We start from the raw sequence: 7,764 nt of genomic DNA, 5'->3' as shown, positions 1-7,764 counted from the left end.
CAATGTGTTGTTACAACAACAGTACCGAGAGAAAGGTTTCAAAACCTATGCTAATCTTATTTTTTTGTCTCTTGCTCACTGAGTAGAACAATGAATTACTAATGAGAAACAGTCAGATGAGACCACTTGGATCAGCTCCACTACCTGATGCACACGCTACAGAGGACAATAAAGATTCCAACCACGTCCAAGGAAACGGCCAGGATGGCCGTGGTCGAGACAAATCGTATGGACGTGGCCACGGTCGAAGATCCATTGGCCGCCGGCGAGGAAATGGTCGAAACCATGGACGGGACTGTGGCTCATTTGGACGAGGCCATGGTTGTGGCCGTGGATCTTCTTTCAAACCCCAACACTCGACTAAATCAGAGAAATACATGTGCCATAGATGTGGAATGAGCAATCATTGGGCTAAGACTTGTAGGACTCCCAAGCATCTAGTTGACCTCTATCAAGAGAGCTTGAAAGGGAAGAATCCTGAAGCCCATATGACTTACCAAGATGATGAAAACGACTTCAATCATGAGAACGACGATCTTATGGATTATGAAACTTCAGATTGTCTAAAAAAAACTATAGATTGATTTCGACATTTGTAATCTAAATTTTATGTTCTTTGTTTTAATGTTTTTCATTTCTATGTTTTTCATTTCTATGAACTTGTTTTATTAAAACTTAATAAAAGGAATGAATGATTTTTGAAAACGCCAATATGATTTGCGGGTATGGTACACATTAAGGGCTATGGCCAGATATGTATAAGGGCAATCATTTAGATGCTTTATATTCACCCAGAAAAAAACCATTGAGATTATATAGAGATATAAGAATGAATGGTTTCCATATTGAAACAATGAGCGAAGGAAACAAAGAGTCCCTTTAGATATATGTATAAAATCGCCCAAGGCCATAATGAGTCCTAAAAAAAACTATACATGCATTCTATATTTTGATCTAGACTATGCCAAGATCAGTATGATAGAGGCAATAGTCATGGTAACCAGAATGGTTTACCCACAAAATTATACACTTTATGGTATGACCGGATTGGCCATCCTGGTCCAAAACATGATGCGAAATTGATATTGGAAAGGGCACAAAGAGTTATCCCATAGAATCTCATGTGTGTAGCATGAACACAAGGGAAACTCATTAGGCCATGATGTCCCAAAGAACTCAAAGATTATAGTATGTCCATGAGGGGACAGTGAGGACAAATCCGCACATGTCCATACTATATATAGCTTGGCCATTACCCATAGGTCCAAACTCTAAGTACAAAGCTTAGGGACACACGAATTTACATGCATCTTAACTAATAAGCATCAGACCATTAAGTGAGCATAGATATTCCCATCTCAAATTTATTACGGGTCATGAACCAGACATATAACATCTTGAGATATTTGGATAAGCCACCACAAATATATGTGCCGTCTAAGATGGATCCTTAGAAGAGGATGAGGATGGGGATATATGTTGGATATGAATCTCCCACAAATAATGAAGTACCTTGAGCCAAATATGGGTGATCTATTTAGTGGCCAAGAACACGGATTGCAAAATTTAATGGATCCGACTATCCAACATTAGGGGGAGAAAATAATAAGCTGGTAAGAGAAACAGAATGGCATCGACCATCATTGTCTTGGCAAGATCCTCGGACTAAAGAATGTGAAATAGACGTCCAAAGATTATACATTTACAAAGCTAGCTAATCAAATGCCAGACACATTTGCTGACCCCTCAATCGATTATATCATGTCTGGAACATAATGGAACACAATAAGGAATGCCGACATACGATGATACAAGGTAGCACTTGAATTCATGAATATAAGCGAGGATCATGAACCCACGTCAATATAAGAGTGCGCACTCGAAGAACAGATTGAATGAAAACGTGGGGTTGAATAGTTTAAAGAAGAAAGGTGTATTTGGCCATATGATTAAGACTCCATATGATGTTAAAACCAGTGGATATAAATGGATCTTGTGAGGAATAGAAATCGAGAGATATAAAGCTGATGTTGCACAAGGATTCTCACAAAGACCAGTAATAGATTATGAGGAGGCATACTCCCATGTGGTGGATGCAACTACTTTTAGATTTCTCATAAGTCTGGCTATATAAGAGAGAAAATTAGACTTGCAGCAAGTTGATCAAACTAATGTAGTGAGTGCATATTTATATGGTCCACTGGATAATGAAAGTACTAGAGGGTATTGAGCTGAATGTACAGCAAGTTCTCGAGAACAATATGGATAATCATCGAAATATATGATATGAATATCCTAGAACCTTTGGATACAATTTCCCAAGCGGTTGAATACCTTAAGAAAGAATTCGAGATGAAAGATCTCGGGAAAACAAAATTCTGTTTGGGATTATAACTTGAGTACATAAATGATGGGATCCTTGTGCATCATATGGCATACACTTAAAAGGTACTCAAGAGATTCAATATGGCCGATTGCCATTCTCTGACCAGTCCGTGGTCGTGAGGTCTCTAGGCCTGGACACTGACCCATTCCGTCCCAAGATGGACGATGAAGATGACCTAGGTCCCGAAATGCCACATCTCAGGGCCATAGGAGCTTTAATGTACTTGGCAACTCACACACGGCCTGATATAAGCTTTTTTGTGAACCTACTATCTATATTATACTAACCATAACAAAGATGGTTTAGTTGGCTTTACTAATGCTGGTTATTTATCAGATCCACATCAAGCTCGATCACAGACAGGATATGTCTTTACACATGGAGGTATGGCCATATCATGGCGTTCCATGAAACAAACCATCGCGGCCACTTCATCTAATCACTCGGAAATCTTGGCCATACATGAGGCCAGCCGCGAGTGTGTTTGGTTGAGGTCGATGACCCAACACGTCTGAGCTGATTGTGGGATGGCCGAGTGCAAAAAGCCAACTCTGATGTATGAGGACAATGCTGCATGCATTGCTCAGCTCAAGGACGGTTACATAAAAGGTGATAGGACGAAGCACATATTGCCTAAGTTCTTCTTTACTCACGAGCTTCAGAAAGCCGGTGAGGTCCAGGTCGTCAAAGTACGATCCAGTGACAATTCAGCTGACCTATTCACCAAGGCACTTCCTACCTGCACGTTCACGAAGCTCACGCATCAGATTAGGATGCGTAGGCTGAAGGACCTCCACTGAGGTTCACATCAGGGGGAGTAGTACGTGTTGTACTCTTTTTCCTTCATCATGGTTTTGTCCCACTGGGTTTTCCTGATAAGGTTTTAATGAGGCAACATTAAGCGTATTACAATCCATGTATGGTTATGGCATCCAAGGGGGGAGTATTATAAATCAATTGGTAGATGTCCATAACCGGCCCAGTCCATAACCGGCCCATACACTTAGAGAGAGAGACGGTCCAACCCTAGAGAGAGATATGCGGCCGCGAGACTTGGAGAGGAGAGAGAGGCGACTACAACTTGCCTATTTTCTAATTCGTTTATATTTATGATTTGTAATCTTTTATATTATTGTATTTCCATTTATCTCTCTTGTAACCCCTATATAAAGGGAATACTTATTCATTAATAATATACAGAAACTTACTGTTCTAAATCCTAAGTTTCACAACAATTTTCAATAGATAAAATATTATTATATAACAACATTGATTTATTTATTAACATGTTGATCCAATAATCCAGTGATTCAGTAAGTCGTCTGATTCGGGTTCAAAACACTGGTCCTAATACTAACCCTCACCATGGTGGTACAAATCTACAAGTGAGACATCGTATTTGGTTTATATCACTAATCAAGAATCAGATTAACATGTACAAAATCCTGTAATATGGTAGATATGTCCTTGGAGAGATCATTCGGACAAATGGGTTCCACAGAGCTAGAAGTCCGTTGTTTGTGTTCTTGAGCAACAAATGGGTTTGCTTCAAAAGTAGTCGAGAATAGCATGTAAATGTTGGCTCATGCTGAAAGAAGATGGGGAATGCTATGTGATATAACACGTTATCACTAGGATAATACCTGCGCTGAATTTATAAAAAAATTATTTAAAAAATAGTGTATGTAAAAATCAAATTTATATTTTTGATCAAATTAATATTTTTGACCACTAATTTTTTTAAAATTTTTTGTTAATTACATAATTTGTTTACTGATGAGCTGATCGCATTTTAAAAAATATTTTAGGTCAAAAAATCATTTATCACATAAAAACTTAATATTTAGGTCGAAGAATCTCAGACCTACTATTTGGTTACAATGAAACTATGTGAACTCGGTTTTATATCATAATTTAGCAATTTAAAAGTTAATTATGGTTTTGAGAAGTTTACGTTCACGTGTCAATCCTATCTATCTTCAATATTTTTTCTCTCTTTTCTATATTGCGTTTTTTTCATTTTGGTTATTGCTCGATATAAATATTAATTTAGATTTATTCTTATTTTGTTCTTTTGTTTTGGACTTTAATATAAACAGTTGCCTGCAAAAGCTAGGCCCCAATTTTTGTATTCACAGCGCAAGGCAAAAATCCTTCGCAATCGACCCAACGGTACCTCCTTCATCTCTCTCCCTACGTCACCGGAGATCGGTAAACCGTCTATTTCCGTTGCAGATTCTTCTGTCTCTTTTATTTTGCCAAAACTTTTGAGATTCTTGATTACGATTTTGAGTTTGGCTCTCGGATTTTCTGTGGGCAGAAGATCGTCGATAATGGCGACGTTTGAGCTGTACGGGAGATCGACGATCGGGATGTGTTTGACGGAAACCTTAGACGAGATGGTACGCTTAGCCCCGAGCTAGCTAATCCAAGTTCTTGTTCAATTTGACAAGGTTTACTTTTCTTTCTCACTCACTCATATGTGATTCTTTTGGTTTGCTTCTTTCTGATATATATATGTTTTCTTTTGTAGTCCAAGTTGTGAGATTTTCAGAGTACAAGTGCTTGAGTGATGTAAGAACAGATGAGAGATTTGTGTATGATGAAGTATGAAGAATAGAAATGAGTTTAAGAGAATCAGAGAGAGTATGGGAGAGACTAAGAGATTAGGAACGTGTATGGGAGATTAGAGAGACTTAGTAACCAGAGAATAGGATCCAAGAACAAGTTTATGAAGAAGAGAGACTCTCTCAGCTTAAAGGTTACAAAATGATCCTAAGAGGCTTATTTATGCCTTTACACAACTCAGATCATAAACCTAGATCCTAAGGCTGTAAATTAAAGATAAATGGATGGTTAGGATGAGAGGAAGCTGGTCTTTGATGTTCTGGTGCTAGCTGGTCGTGGTTGGACTGAATGGAGGGATCAGGTTGCTTCATTTGAATTGGATGGATCAGATGAGTCAAGGCTGTAAAGGTAAAGCATCTTTACCTTTCCAGCTCATACCAACAGCTCACCTTATCCATTTGAATCTTCCTTTGCCTCCAAGAGTCTTCAACAGTCACATAAGGAAGGATAATCCACGCCCACACATTGCACATCACTAAACAAAGCTGATCCGGGTATTTGGTCGAACCGGATGGGATGTACGGTCGATGTACGGCCTTGAGGTCCGTACACTCGCCCTATATCTGCACCTTCATGGCCAACTTCTCTCTAACTCCTCCAAAGCCTTCACATGATCAGTCTAAGTCTTTCCTAGACTTAACTTCTCAAGATAACTACTTCAGAACACTTCTGAAGCTTGATTGAACTCTTCTGGACATCTTCTAGAGCTTGCCCTATTAATGTACAAGCTCTATCTTCTCTTCAGTTCAACACAAGTGAAGAGCAAGGTGACTATCAAGGTCTTGCGCTGTTGTGAACAATGTTTTAGAGTAGAATGGTCTCTTTTGAGTGCAGTTATTTGCGTTCTCTGACAAGTTGTTACCTCAAGTAATACTTTCTGTAAAGTCTTAAAGCTTTTTTTGGGTGGAAACTTGATAAGCTGTATGTGTTCAGTTATCTGTGGCCTAATAAATACGTGCTTACATTGGTTAGCTCAGGAGATAGTAACATTTGTCATGAATTCTATCAGAATTAGAGTTTTGGTGGATCTATATACGAATGATAAATATGTTGTAGCTGGCTCATATATGATTTCCTGGAGTTAAAAAAGTCAATTTTTGATATGGATTCAGTTGTCTGGTTTATAAGAAGGAGCTTACCTCAAGACTGTCCAGATTAGTATCAATCCATATAGCTTGATCTCAAATTATTTATGCTAGTGTTTCTGATAATTTGACTTTTCTAACAGTATACCTCACTGCAGTCTGGACTAAAGATAAGTGTAGATGAAACAACCAGATACTTAATCTTCTTTATTTTGTTTCGCGTATAGGGGCACTTGCACACGCACAGGTTCTGTGACAACGTCTGGACCTTCATATTACAATGTTCAAGAGTGAAGACCGTCAAGAGAATGTGAGTCAAGTATTGTGGCATGTGACTCTAAGCTGCTCACGCAGTGAGAGATGTTAATTCCCAGCAGAGAATATATATACTCACTCTCCTTTGTTTACTTACCACTTTGTAAACTCGGCAGTTGCTATATATATGTTGCAGCCATCAGTTTAGCCTTTTTGTAAATTCATCTGTTTCTATGAGAAAGTTGTTAGTGTTATAAATCATGTAGTTGATTGCCATTAACCAGGTCCGGTCCAAGACCGGCCCAATACCTAGAAGATGGAGAGACGGTCGAAGCACTAGAGAGAGGAGAGAGAGAGCCGACTTTAGGAGAGAGAGACGGCCACAAAGCTTGGAGAATCTTAGTTTTCCTAATCCTAGTGAGTTTAGGTTTTGGATACTTTTCATTTATCATCATCTTGTAATTCTTATATAAAGGAACCCCCTTGATCATTAATAATAACACAGAAATATTCAGTCTCTAAATTCTCTATTTACAACACGTTATCAGCACGATAGACTCCAAAACCCTAAGACAAAACCTAACCTAAAATCCGTCATACATAAACCCTAAATCAGGCGCAACATAAAATCGATCTATCTCTCAAACCCGAGGAACCAGACGACGAGCCACATATCAAATTGAAGCGCTTGACGAGACAAATCCATCAGCGCAAACCGTTCGTCGATCCGATCTCAGATGCGCCCACACTCGCAGAAACAATATGCGGCGCCGTCTTGATCTTTTGGAACCCTGATCGCGCAGAACCCTAAACTCGATCGCGTCTTACGCTTCCCGATCAGACGTTCAGCCTCAGACCGTTCGCGAGAGGCGCTCACCATCCGACGAACCCGACGAACCCTAACCCTAGGCGTTCCCCGTTAGTGTCTGACGCTCTCAGGCTCAGCTCGTGTCCTCGTCTCAGCCTCATCTCGCGACCCCGACTGCACGCGTCCGTCTCAGTCTCAGTCGCGACCCCGACTGCAAGCGTCCGTCTCGACTCGAGACCCGATAGGAAGTAGACAGCTCGCGTCCGCGTCGCAGCTCGCGTCCGAGGTTCATCCGTTCATTCTTGGTGGTCCGGTTTCTACAATCTGCAAAACAAGGGTAATCCTAAATTCTGAGAACATGAATCGAACCTGGTTGTTTTGTAAAGATTGAAACCCTAAAATCAGAACTCTAAAGATGAAAGCCATAGGAAAAATAGATCAAATCCTAAAGAGTAAATCGGAGCTCGAATAAGTCCGATCTCCTAAACCATAATTCGAGATTGATCCATTGATCAATTAAAATCAAAGTCTTAATGATTTTGAATCTCAAATCAAATTCCCTTGATCAAAGATCAAAGTTTCGAAAACCCTAAAACCCTAAA

The 7,764-nt window shown here is 39.6% G+C and overlaps 1 pseudogene; it reads left to right on the top strand.

Moving 5' to 3' along the window:
* The first annotated feature begins 4,539 nt into the window (after window positions 1–4,539).
* LOC106299521 lies at window positions 4,540–6,456 on the top strand (annotated as a pseudogene).
* Window positions 6,457–7,764: the final 1,308 nt, after the last annotated feature.

This window comes from Brassica oleracea, chromosome C6 (assembly GCF_000695525.1).
Source record: "Brassica oleracea var. oleracea cultivar TO1000 chromosome C6, BOL, whole genome shotgun sequence".
In the NCBI taxonomy this organism is placed as follows: domain Eukaryota; kingdom Viridiplantae; phylum Streptophyta; class Magnoliopsida; order Brassicales; family Brassicaceae; genus Brassica; species Brassica oleracea.
This window is presented reverse-complemented; position numbering and strand designations above follow the sequence as displayed.